The following is a 14,810-nucleotide window of genomic DNA, read 5'->3' on the forward strand; positions in this document are numbered from 1 at the left end:
TCTGAGGTTGTGTCGTGTGTGTGGTTGTGTCGTGTGTGTGGTTGTGAAGTGTGGCAGGTGAACATAACACTAACAAGGGTGGCAGATGAACATAACATTAACAAGGGTGGCAGGTGAACATAACATTAACATGGTGGCAGGTGAACATAACATTAACAAGGGTGGCAGGTGAACATAACATTAACATGGTGGCAGGTGAACATAACATTAACAAGGGTGGCAGGTGAACATAACATTAACAAGGGTGGCAGGTGAACATAACATTAACATGGTGGCAGGTGAACATAACATTAACAAGGGTGGCAGGTGAACATAACATTAACAAGGGCAGCAGGTGAACATAACGTCAGTGCAGCTGAAGAACGCAATGAACACAAAATGATCAGCGTTGCCAAGATTCTCACACAACATTCTGAATGTTAAAATCCAGATTAATTTTCTCCTGAGGTTTCAGTAAGATAATACTGAAGAGGACATTATTAGTAAGGTTACCACGACTGTGATTACCTTATTAATAATAATTGTTGGAAAGGTAACCACGACCTTGCCTATAATTGTTGGAAAGGTAACCACGACCTTGCCTATAATTGTTGGAAAGGTAACCACGACCTTGCCTATAATTGTTGGAAAGGTAACCACGACCTTGCCTATAATTGTTGGAAAGGTAACCACGACCTTGCCTATAATTGTTGGAAAGGTAACCATAACTACTATAATTGTGGTTAAGTTACCCAGGACGCCTCCGGGTAAGGCTCAAGCCTATTATTGAATATAATTAAAACTCGATATGATCAGAGAATTAGAAGGTGGTGTTGGATTGATGGATAGGAGGATGGGTAGGAGGATGGGTTGGTGGATGGAGGGATGAGTTTGTGAATGGATAGGAGGATGGATGGGCGAACGAATGACTTGATGGGTGGGTTTGTTAATGGATGGATATACTAGTTGGTGGATGGGTGAATCAAGTTCTTGATTGATGATTAATGGTTGTGTTAATTAATCCACCAAGATGGCTTGGTGGATTAGAGGAGTTAACTGATAGGCGAATAGATGGACTGATGGATTGGTTCATTGATGGGTGGATGGACGAGTGACTGGATGGGATGATGGAGGGATTTATTTGTGGTTTGATTGGTGATTTACTGAATGATTTGAGTGCCTATATCGATTAGGTAGTGAATGGGATTGGAGGGATAAATTGATTGGCACTGGAGGGTTTGGATGGATGAATGAGTAAATTGTTGAGTATTAAAACTTTTTTAGAATTGGTAATGGGTTGGATAAGTTTCGTAATGGATAGGTGGAGGTTTTGCTAAGCCTGGTAATGGATAGGTGAAGGTATGGATAAGTCTGACAATGGATAGGTGAAGGTATGGATAAGCCTGACAATAGATAGGAAATGGATAAATAAACGATTAAATATATATTCAATATTTGATACCAGATGTGTGATAGAATGATCGGGAAGGATCAATGGGATTAGCGAATGGAAGGACAATAGATCTGTCGTGTATATACCAGTCAGTGTCTTGACAGATGTCCTGTCGATCTGCCAACCAGTTTAGGGGCCTCGTAGCCTGGTGGATAGCGCGCAGGACTTGTAATTCTGTGGCGCGGGTTCGATTCCCGCACGAGGCAGAAACAAATGGGCAAAAGTTTCTTTCACCCTGAATGCCCCTGTTACCTAGCAGTAAATAGGTACCTTGGAGTTAAGTCAGCTGTCACGGGCTGCTTCCTGGGGGTGGAGGCCTGGTCGAGGACCGGGCCGCGGGGACACTAAAGCCCCGAAATCATCTCAAGAAGAATCTCAAGATAACCAGTCGTATATAACCTCGTGTTTGGGCGACCGACAAGGGAGGAGGAGGAGGGAAGGTAGGTGTCAAGCAAGGTGGATGGGAGGGGTGTGTGTAGGAGGGTGGGTAGGGAGGAGCCCCTACGGCACCCAGAGAGGAGATCACATGGGCCAGTGTGCGTCTGGTCGCTGTGTAGTGAACACCGGCGCGCTCCCAGCCCTCCTTGGCTGGCGTTTCCCGGTGCGGCCGCCCTGGCTAAGCCTTCCTGATGCTCTTCTTGTGGGGGGGCCGGATCCTCTGGACATTTTTCCGTTGAAACTCTCGGCTAACACTCTGAGGAGCGAGCTGTGCTTGGTAAAGCCAAATGTTCAACTATAATTATTTTATATAGCGGTAAATTATGTGGAAGGAAGTGGGCCGCACTATGCCGGGCTGAGTGATGTGAAGGGGTTGGAGGGCAAGTGTTTATACTAGTGTACTTGACGTCTTAAGTACGTGATGTAAAGTACCATGGTGTGACGTACACACTTGAAACCGTAGAGTGCTGTCGATAATTGCTATATACAGACAACATTTAGAAAATAATCAGATCACATCTATCAAATGAACTAATTACTGGTCGATGTTCGCGTAAGAAAGAAAACAACGAGAACCCGATACACTAAAACGGAATAAGCATAAAATTTGACGTTCCACAAAAACTTGCAACCACTTTACATGATATAAATTCTCTGTGTGGAGTTGTTGGGTCTTGTTGGGCAATGTTCTTGGCTGCAACTAATAGAATAAAATCCCCAAAACATGCCACCGTCTTTGCCAATATTTTTTTTCCGAGAAATTAGGCTTGTGTAATGAATGGGAGATTTGCGGTTGAACCTCTGTAATCTACCACACAATTATGATAAACTTTTAATTAATAATTACCTTTTATGAGATTATATTTTTGAATACGTGGGAATCATGACAATCATTCATGCAAGGCAGAATCGTTCATTGTGGCTGAACCATGCAATAACTAGCACTAAAAGGAACACCGGGAAACAAAATGTAGCGGACAACGCCACCTTCATCATGTACCAGGAGAAGGTGAATAAGTCAATGAGAAGATCATCGAGTGCTATGGCTTCACTCTGAAATATTCATCTCACATTACAAAGTATTAAGGAGCGTGTGACGTCCATTAAATGGAGTTCTAACATGAGCTCTCACTGTAAGTGCTGCACGCCCACACCAATGATGAGTTGCTTGTTGACCTCAGGCAGATATTTGTTTTATTGATCTCTGAACCATATTCTTCCACCCAGCTAGATAGTTGAACATTCCTCCACCCTGCCAGCCAGCCAGCCAGACAGCTAGATAGTTGAACATTCCTCCACCCAGCCTGCCTGCTAGATAGTTAAACATTCCTCCACCCAGCCAGCCAGCTAGTCAATAATTCTTCCACACACCCAACTTGATAGTTAACCATTCCTCCACCTGCGTAGCTAGTTAGATTCCTTCACCCATCCACTTTGCTAGTCATTCTTTCCTCCAGCTAAATAGACCATTAATTTACGTAGCCACCTAGCTAATCAACTGGTAGTCAACTAATAGTCAACATTTATATTCAAGATGTGGTTGTCATTCTGGAATATATCTGAACGGCTTGTATATTGCTCCAAGTCCTTGCCACTCCAACCCCGAATTAACTTACGTTGAATTCCACTCAGACGTCTCTTAATCAATCAATCGTCTGTACCCATCTTCAACTCACTCACCCATCCTGTCACGGGCTGTGTCCATCCATCCCTCTTCATGATTAATTTCTACGTGAATTAAATTGTTGAGAGCAACTGTATTTAAATAATTATCTTACGATTAGAGCTGGCAGGTGTTTCTCACATCACCTGCTCTTCAGTCTTTGAATATATGCAATTGTAATTATGTGTATATTTTATCCCGTGTAATTCTCTTTCTGGAAGAATATATTAATTCAACAAGGAAGGAAAGAAACTATCAGGAGAAAGTGCCAAGCCATTACGAGTATATAGCACTGTGAAGGGGTCAGGATAAGGGTTTGGGATGAGACGGGGGAAAAGAATGGTGCCCGACCACTTGGACGGTCGGGGATTGAACGCCGATGGTTCAACAAGGAGTAAATGTGAATAATGTGGACATTCCTCACTGTAGTCCAATAATAATCTTCAATGATATTGGCTGATAAGGAAATATTTGGTCATGTTCTTGCGCTAAAATTTGTCTTTCATGGTCGGCGTGATATTATCAGGTGATAATTAATATAATTTGTAACATAACATGATGCAAGACGGTGATGATAGTCTGATTAAAATAATTAGGATTAGACCAAATAAAGGTGGATGAGAAGGTCTATGTGATGGTAATTATGAACTCCAACTTTATTCTGTGACCGGTGTCGAATGTTTTATTGCTCGCGCTACTGAACCAGAAGATTAGATTTCTTGACCAATCAGGTTCTCCCGAGTTCCTACTAGTTCTCTGAATGCAGGTGGCCGGGAACTCAGCGTAGGAACTTGTCCGATTACCGACCTTAGTTCCGGCAACTTACCAATGAACCTTCCGGAATATTTATCCGTGTCCATTGCTCAGTATTGTACATCATTTTTAATGGGTTCAATGACGACCTCGTTACTTACATAGCCAGGGTTCGATTCCCCATGGTACCTGAGGGTGGGCACTGTTCTTTTGCTCCATCCTCATAATCACGTTCCATCCTCATAATCCAAATCCTTGTCCTCATATTCCAGCTCCTTCTATTTAATTCTCCGGCTACTTATCAACAGGTTCCATCTTAATGTACTCATATCTCAGCGCGTTGTCCTAATATATCATATATTTTTCATATATGAGCGCCTTGGTCTTATTTCCTATCCCCTTGTCCTCATATCCTAATTCCATATCCACATATTGCAATTCCTTGTACTTATATCCCAGCTCCCTGTTCTCATATCCCAGCTCCCTGTTCTCATATCCCAGCTCCCTGTTCTCATATCCCAGCTCCCTGTTCTCATATCCCAGCTCCCTGTTCTCATATCCCAGCTCCCTGTTCTCATATCCCAGCTCCCTGTTCTCATATCCCAGCTCCCTGTTCTCATATCCCAGCTCCCTGTTCTCATATCCCAGCTCCCTGTTCTCATATCCCAGCTCCCTGTTCTCATATCCCAGCTCCATGTTCTCATATCCCAGCTCCATGTTCTCATATCCCAGCTCCATGTTCTCATATCCCAGCTCCATGTTCTCATATCCCAGCTCACTGTTCTCATATCCCAGCTCCTTGTCGACATATTCTTTCCAGTGATATAATGATCATACTTGATTTAACGTTCATTCCATTATATATAATACCGCATGGTATAATATGTATGAAAACTTACGAGACAGAAGTCTTAAAGGCCAGGAGTTAGACTTGATTGGTCAGCTTTACTTCTGAATGAGTGAAGGACCCTACAAGTAGTCCCAATGACCCGTTGAGAACAATGAGTCCATTTTGTTTGGAACAACGGCGTCTTTAACAACGGGGCCTGGAACAACGGGGCGCAGCAATGTATTCTGTTCCATTTGTAGCTTCTGATAGATATTTTTAACCCTGTCCCTTGTAAGTTAGTTTTTTTCAATAGTTTCTTGCTATTTATTACATTAATGTACAAATATGTGTTATTGAAACATATATGTATGGATAAACTCGGTGAAATGCGTTCGTTTCTTCTCCGATACAGAAAAAGTCTATATGGAATCTATGCGAAAACAAAAAATCTATATGAAAAAGTCTAATTATTAAAAGATTTCTTCAATGTCAATACTGATTAAACCTGCTCAAAAATCTACGTTGACTAATCTAATGTCTAGATTAGATTAGAATCAAGACTAAATTGAACAAATCTAATGACATTTCATTGATATTTTACAGCATATTTTACTTCACTAATGAGATGGATCATGATTAATGGTGCCATTGACTAGTCCAGCACAACAGAATTTACATGATTTTTGCGCAATAACTAGCGGTCAAACCCAGCTCATGCAATACGTTGCTAATTATATACAAACATGTATTAATATATAATGTATATATGTATATATATATATATATATATATATATATATATATATATATATATATATATATATATATATATATATATATATATATATATATATATATATATATATATATATATATATATATATATATATATGCAATGGGCACGCGCCTAGATCCAGAATCCCTTCGTGTAGCAGTGGCCCTCCGCCTTGGTGCCCCAATTCACACTGAATACAAGTGTATTTGCAACAGGGTGGAAGCAGACCAATACGGACTGCATGGGTTGCATTGCGGAAGCACAAAGGGCTGGCATGCAAGACACAACGAGGTCAATGACATCATCAAGAGAAGCCTCGTCTCAGCCGGGTGCCCAGCGGAGAGAGAACCTCGCATCCTAGGGGTCCAAAACCCGGATTTCCCCGCACTTTGCCCTGATGGCATCACCATATACTCATGGAAGGAGGGTAGACTGTTGGTGTGACACTACACATGTGTATCCACCCTGGCTGACACCTATGTACACTTCGGAGCTGATCAAGCAGGTGGGGCGGCCAACCACAGGGAAACAGCAAAATCACTCGAGTACAGGCGACTGGAAGGTCAATACCTCTTTGTTCCCATAGCGTCTGAGACGCATGGCCCCTGGGGCAAGAGTGCCTTGGGATTTCTCAAGGAATTGGGTTCCAAGCTCATTGACGTCACCAGAGACCCAAGGGCTTCCAGTTTTTTATTTCAGCGTCTCAGTGTGGCGATCCAGAGGGGAAATGCTTGCTGTGTCCTCGGTTCCTGTCCAGAAGCGGAGGAGCTTCAAGAGATCCATAACCTTTAGGCATTTGTCTTGTATGTTTTGTAACCTTTAAATACACAATAAAGGAAAAAAAAAAAAGGGAAGGGGAAGGTAGAAGAAAAGCACACAGAAACTGTATTGGAGGGGACCTACATTCCCTCCAATGCGTTATGTGTGGTTTCCTCCGAGGCTAAGGGTCCCCCTTCTTCCAGCCAGAGGTGGTACTCTAAAAAAAATATATATATATATATATATATATATATATATATATATATATATATATATATATATATATATATATATATATATATATATATATATATATATTATTAAATATGACCGAAAAAGTAAGATTAATAATTCTAACACGATTATTCTCGATCTTTCGTACGTTTCTTTTCACTGTTGGTGGTAATTCAAAAATCAATTCTCCAAAATTCATTTTTATTTCTATTCTGACGCGACACTTGAGCGCGTTTCGTAAAACTTATTACATTTTCAAAGACTTTAGTTTACACATACACAACTGAATAGAACTTACACATCTTCGATTTGTTTATATCTACATTTGAGTGAGGTGGATGGGGTGAGGTGGTATTAATAGGGTATTAAATTCCTAAACACAAGACAGAACACGAAACAATGGGTACTGAATGGAAGTGATTGTAGAAAGCCTATTGGTCCATATTTCTTGATGCTTCTATTATGGAGCGGAGTCTTGAGGTGGGTAGAATATAGTTGTGCATTAATTGGCTGTTGATTGCTGGTGTTGACTTCTTGATGTGTAGTGCCTCGCAGATGTCAAGCCGCCTTCTATCGCTGTATCTATCGATGATTTCTGTGTTGTTTACTAGGATTTCTCTGGCCATGGTTTGGTTGTGGGAAGAGATTATATGTTCCTTAATCGAGCCCTGTTGCTTATGCATCGTTAAACGCCTAGAAAGAGATGTTGTTGTCTTGCCTATATACTGTGTTTTTTGGAGCTTACAGTCCCCAAGAGGGCATTTGAAGGCATAGACGACGTTGGTCTCTTTTAAAGCGTTCTGCTTTGTGTCTGGAGAGTTTCTCATGAGTAGGCTGGCTGCTTTTCTGGTTTTATAGTAAACCATCAGTTGTATCCTCTGATTTTTGTCTGTAGGGATAACGTTTCTATTAACAATATCTTTCAGGACCCTTTACTCCGTTTTATGAGCTCTGGAAAAGAAGTTCCTGTAAAATAGTCTAATAGGGGGTATAGGTGTTGTGTTAGTTGTCTCTTCAGAGGTTGCATGGCGTTTCACTTTCCTTCTTATGATGTCTTCGACGAAACCATTGGAGAATCCGTTGTTGACTAGGACCTGCCTTACCCTACAGAGTTCTTCGTCGACTTGCTTCCATTCTGAGCTGTGGCTGAGAGCACGGTCCACATAGGCGTTAACAACACTCCTCTTGTACCTGTCTGGGCAGTCGCTGTTGGCATTTAGGCACATTTCTATGTTCGTTTCCTTAGTGTGGACTGCAGTGTGGAAACCTCCGCTCTTTTCCATGACTGTTACATCTAGAAAGGGCAGCTTCCCATCCTTTTCTATCTCGTAAGTGAAACGCAGCACGGAACTCTGCTCAAATGCCTCCTTCAGCTCCTGCAGATGTCTGACATCAGGTACCTGTGTAAAAATGTCTTCAACATACCTGCAGTATATGGCCGGCTTCAAGTTCATGTCGACTAAGACTTTTTGCTCGATGGTACCCATGTAGAAGTTTGCAAACAGGACACCTAGGGGAGAACCCATAGCGACCCCATCTACTTGCTTATACATGTGCCCATCCGGGCTCAAGAAGGGTGCCTCTTTAGTACAAGCTTGGAGTAGTTTCCTTAGAATATTTTCTGGTATGTCAAGAGGAGTACAGGCCGGATCACGATACACTCTGTCGGCTATCATCCCGATTGTCTCGTCCACAGGTACGTTGGTAAACAGTGATTCGACGTCCAACGAGGCTCTTATCCCTGTGGCCCGTGTGCCCCACAGTAAGTCAACAAATTCCTTTGGAGACTTCAGGCTGAAGGCGCAAGGGACATAAGGAGTCAGCAGGCTGTTGAGTCGCTTCGCCAGTCTGTACGTGGGTGTTGGTATCTGACTAACGACGTTGGACGTCGAATCACTGTTTACCAACGTACCTGTGGACGAGACAATCGGGATGATAGCCGACAGAGTGTATCGTGATCCGGCCTGTACTCCTCTTGACATACCAGAAAATATTCTAAGGAAACTACTCCAAGCTTGTACTAAAGAGGCACCCTTCTTGAGCCCGGATGGGCACATGTATAAGCAAGTAGATGGGGTCGCCATGGGTTCTTCCCTAGGTGTCCTGTTTGCAAACTTCTACATGGGTACCATCGAGCAAAAAGTCTTAGTCGACATGAACTTGAAACCGGCCATATACTGCAGGTATGTTGACGACATTTTTACACAGGTACCTGATGTCAGACATCTGCAGGAGCTGAAGGAGGCATTTGAGCAGAGTTCCGTGCTGCGTTTCACTTACGAGATGGAAAAGGATGGGAAGCTGCCCTTTCTAGATGTAACAGTCATGGAAAAGAGCGGAGGTTTCGACACTGCAGTCTACACTAAGGAAACGAACATAGGAATGTGCCTAAATGCCAACAGCGACTGCCCAGACAGGTACAAGAGGAGTGTTGTTAACGCCAATGTCGACCGTGCTCTCAGCCACAGCTCAGAATGGAAGCAAGTCGACGAAGAACTCTGTAGGGTAAGGCAAGTCCTAGTCAACAACGGCTTCTCCAATGGTTTCGTTGAAGACATCATAAGAAGGAAAGTGAAACGCCATGCAACCTCTGAAGAGACAACTAACACAACACCTATACCCCCTATTAGACTATTTTACAGGAACTTCTTTTCCACAGCTCATAAAACGGAAGAAAGGGTCCTGAAAGATATTGTTAATAGAAACGTTATCCCTACAGACAAAAATCAGAGGATACAACTGACAATTTACTATAAAACCAGAAAAGCGGCCAGCCTACTCATGAGAAACTCTCCAGACACAAAGCAGAACGCTTTAAAAGAGACCAACGTCGTCTATGCCTTCAAATGCCCTCTTGGGGACTGTAAGCTCCAAAAAAACCAGTATATAGGCAAGACAACATCTCTTTCTAGGCATTTAACGATGCATAAGCAACAGGGCTCCATTAAGGAACATATAATCTCTTCCCACAACCAAACCATCGCCAGAGAAATCCTTGTAAACAACACAGAAATCATCGATAGATACAGCGATAGCAGGCGGCTTGACGTCTGCGAGGCACTACACATCAAGAAGTCAACACCAGCAATCAACAGCCAATTAATGCACAACTATATTCTACCAACCTCAAGACTCCGCATCAATATAGAAGCATCAAGAAATATGGACCAATAGGCTTTCTACAATCACTTCCATTCAATACCCATTGTTTTGTGTTCTGTCTTGTGTTTAGGAATTTAATACCCTACTAATAGCACCTTACCCCATCCACCTCACTCAAATGTAGATATAAACAAATCGAAGATGTGTAAGTTCTATTCAGTTGTGTATGTGTAAACTAAAGTCTTTGAAAATGTAATAAGTTTTACGAAACGCGCTCAAGTGTCGCGTCAGACAAGAAATAAAAATGAATTTTGGAGAATTGATTTTTGAATTACCACCAACAGTGAAAAGAAACGTGCGAAAGATCGAGAAAATTCGTGTTAGAATTATTAATCTTACTTTTTCGGTCATATTTAATAACATATGTCTACATGAAAGACTGCTACCAAAATATACTAATATATATATATATATATATATATATATATATATATATATATATATATATATATATATATACATATATATATATATATATATATATATATATATATATATATATATATATATATATATATATATATATATATATATATATATATATATATATATATGACAATGTCAGACCACGGAGGAAAAATGAAACAGGAAATTTCCTTAAGTACTTTCGTATATTAAATACATCTTCAGAAGGACCTTCTGAAGATGTATTTAATATACGAAAGTACTTAAGGAAATTTCCTGTTTCATTTTTCCTCCGTGGTCTGACATTGTCACATTCTTAATCACGTGTTTATTTTCGTGATATACACACATATATATATATATATATATATATATATATATATATATATATATATATATATATATATATATATATATATATTAGTATATTTTGGTAGCAGTCTTTCCTGTAGACATATATTATTAAATATGACCGAAAAAGTAAGATTAATAATTCTAACACGAATTTTCTCAATCTTTCGTACATTACGCTTCACTGTTGGAGGTAAATCAAAAATCAATTCTCAAAAATTCATTTTTATTTCTAGTCTGACGCGACACGGGCGCGTTTCGTAAAACTTATTACATTTTCAAAGACTTTAGTTCACAAATACACAACTGAATAGAACTTACGTATCTCCGATTTTATATCTACATTTGAGTGAGGTGGAAGGGGTGATGTGGCATTAACACAAGACAGAACAAAGTGTGGTATTAATAGGGTATTAATTTCATCAACACAAGACAGAACAAGAGTATTAATAGGGTATTAATTTCATCAACACAAGACAGAACACGAAACAATGGATATTGAATAGAAGTGTTTGTAGAAAGCCTATTGGTCCATATTTCTTGATGCTTCTATATTGGACCGGAGTCTTGAGGTGGGTAGAATATAGTTGTGCAATAATTGGCTGTTGATTGCTGGTGTTGACTTCTTGATGTGTAGTGCCTCGCAAACGTCAAGCCGCCTGCTATCGCTGTATCTATCGATGATTTCTGTGTTGTTTACTAGGATTTCTCTGGCGATGGTTTGGTTGTGGGAAGAGATTATATGTTCCTTAATCGAGCCCTGTTGCTTATGCATCGTTAAACGCCTAGAAAGAGATGTTGTTGTCTTGCCTATATACTGGGTTTTTTGGAGCTTACAGTCCCCAAGTGGGCATTTGAAGGCATAGACGACGTTAGTCTCTTTTTAAAGCGTTCTATTTTGTGTCTGGAGAGTTTCTCATGAGTAGGCTGGCCGTTTTTCTGGTTTTATAGTAAATCGTCAGTTGTATCCTCTGATTTTTGTCTGTAGGGATAACGTTTCTATTAACAATATCTTTCAGGACCCTTTCCTCCGTTTTATGAGCTGTGGAAAAGAAGTTCCTGTAAAAACCCCCTATTAAACTATTTTACAGGAACTTCTTTTCCACAGCTCATAAAACGGAGGAAAGGGTCCTGAAAGATATTGTTAATAGAAACGTTATCCCTACAGACAAAAATCAGAGGATACAACTGACGATTTACTATAAAACCAGAAAAACGGCCAGCCTACTCATGAGAAACTCTCCAGACACAAAACAGAACGCTTTAAAAGAGACTAACGTCGTCTATGCCTTCAAATGCCCACTTGGGGACTGTAAGCTCCAAAAAACCCAGTATATAGGCAAGACAACAACATCTCTTTCTAGGCGTTTAACGATGCATAAGCAACAGGGCTCCATTAAGGAACATATAATCTCTTCCCACAACCAAACCATCGCCAGAGAAATCCTAGTAAACAACACAGAAATCATCGATAGATACAGCGATAGCAGGCGGCTTGACGTTTGCGAGGCACTACACATCAAGAAGTCAACACCAGCAATCAACAGCCAATTATTGCACAACTATATTCTACCCACCTCAAGACTCCGCTCCAATATAGAAGCATCAAGAAATATGGACCAATAGGCTTTCTACAAACACTTCTATTCAATATCCATTGTTTCGTGTTCTGTCTTGTGTTGATGAAATTAATACCCTATTAATACTCTTGTTCTGTCTTGTGTTGATGAAATTAATACCCTATTAATACCACACTTTGTTCTGTCTTGTGTTAATGCCACATCACCCCTTCCACCTCACTCAAATGTAGATATAAAATCGGAGATACGTAAGTTCTATTCAGTTGTGTATTTGTGAACTAAAGTCTTTGAAAATGTAATAAGTTTTACGAAACGCGCCCGTGTCGCGTCAGACTAGAAATAAAAATGAATTTTGGAGAATTGATTTTTGATTTACCTCCAACAGTGAAGCGTAATGTATGAAAGATTGAGAAAATTCGTGTTAGAATTATTAATCTTACTTTTTCGGTCATATTTAATAATATATATATATATATATATATATATATATATATATATATATATATATATATATATATATATATATATATATCTACATTTGAGTGAGGTGGTATTAATAGGGTATTAAATTCATCAACACAAGACAGAACACGAAACAATGGGTATTGAATGGAAGTGATTGTAGAAAGCCTATTGGTCCATATTTCTTGATGCTTCTATATTGGAGCGGAGTCTTGAGGTGGGTAGAATATAGTTGTGCATTAATTGGCTGTTGATTGCTGGTGTTGACTTATTAATGTGTAGTGCCTCGCAAACGTGAAGCCGTCTGCTATCGCTGTATCTATCGATGATTTCTGTGTTGTTTACTAGGATTTCTCTGGCGATGGTTTGGTTGTGGGAAGAGATTATATGTTCCTTAATGGAGCCCTGTTGCTTATGCATCGTTAAACGCCTAGAAAGAGATGTTGTTGTCTTGCCTATATACTGTTTTTTTTGGAGCTTACAGTCCCCAAGAGGGCATTTGAAGGCATAGACGACGTTGGTCTCTTTTAAAGCGTTTTGCTTTGTGTCTGGAGTTTCTCATGAGTAGGATGGCCGTTTTTCTGGTTTTATAGTAAATCGTCAGTTGTATCCTCTGATATTTGTCTGTAGGGATAACGTTTCTATTAACAATATCTTTCAGGACCCTTTCCTCCGTTTTATGAGCTGTGGAAAAGAAGTTCCTGTAAAATAGTCTAATAGGGGTTATAGGTGTTGTGTTAGTTGTCTCTTCAGAGGTTGCATGTTGTTTCACTTTTCTTCTTATGATGTCTTCGACGAAACCATTGGAGAAGCCATTGTTGACTAGGACCTGCCTTACCCTACAGAGTTCTTCGTCGACTTGCTTCCATTCTGAGCTGTGGCTGAGAGCATGGTCGACATATGCGTTAACAACACTCCTTTTGTACCTGTCTGGGCAGTCGCTGTTGGCATTTAGGCACATTCCTATATATATATATATATATATATATATATATATATATATATATATATATATATATATATATATATATATATATATATATATATATATTTATATATATATATATACACACACACATATATAAGGGGTGCCACTTCTGGTGCAGTTGTGGTGACCCAGAGCCTCAGAAATCAAATTGGGAACATTCAAAGAAAATTTGTCGCTTGTCTGTTTCTTGAGTATTTGCTTCTCTTGCCACTCCTATTTGATTGTAATCTTTAATATACATGATTGTGGGGAAATCTGGCTCTAGTTTATATGCTAATAAAATGATATATAATTCTTAGATGCTCGAAGAACCACTCCCTCTATGGGAGAAATAAAAGCAATATATAAATTGAGTTAGAGAACCAGTGGCTTATGGATCTCTATGATTAAATACAATTAAATACTATAGATTCTATTCTTATGCAATAATGAACTGTAAATTCAATATATTCTAGAGCCGCTTCCCATAATACATTTTGGGGGGTCTTCTATAAGGTTAGTCTACATAATGCATAAAATGTATGATAAATTGCATACGTAATGAAAATAATAAATGCGGATACATAGACTACAGATTATGGATGTGTAATGGTTAGTTAAATGCAATGTAAATATTTAGGCATATTAATGATCAAATCATGTATATAATTAATATGCAAATAAATAAAAATGCCTTGACTCTCACTAATTTAAAGGTACTATTTACAATTAATACTGATAATATTCTCAGCTGGTTTAGAGGAACGTGGAAAGCGTCCAATCTCTATAACATGTTGAGACCAGTCGGGAGATAGTAATCCTTGGGACACGTGAACATGGGGACAGTCACACACCTCCTCAGTTGACTTACACCACGCTGAAATAATTAACTTCCATAATTTCCACTTCAAACTAGTATTCACACATTTAAATGCAAGATCTAAGATAATTGGAGGGGTGGAAGCAGCATTTACATGGGTGTGTTAATTCGCCTACACGT

The 14,810-nt window shown here is 39.6% G+C and overlaps 1 protein-coding gene across 1 annotated transcript in view; it reads left to right on the top strand.

Annotated features, from left to right (window-relative positions):
• The first annotated feature begins 1,995 nt into the window (after positions 1–1,995).
• The window catches only part of LOC138370615 (uncharacterized), a 528,029-nt gene continuing 515,214 nt past the window's right edge, over positions 1,996–14,810 (top strand). Inside the window, exon 1 of the mRNA XM_069335171.1 lies at positions 1,996–3,003. The gene's annotated coding sequence lies outside the window, so the exon portion shown is untranslated. The remainder of the gene's footprint in view (positions 3,004–14,810) is intronic.

Source organism: Procambarus clarkii, chromosome 4 (assembly GCF_040958095.1).
Source record: "Procambarus clarkii isolate CNS0578487 chromosome 4, FALCON_Pclarkii_2.0, whole genome shotgun sequence".
Taxonomy (NCBI): domain Eukaryota; kingdom Metazoa; phylum Arthropoda; class Malacostraca; order Decapoda; family Cambaridae; genus Procambarus; species Procambarus clarkii.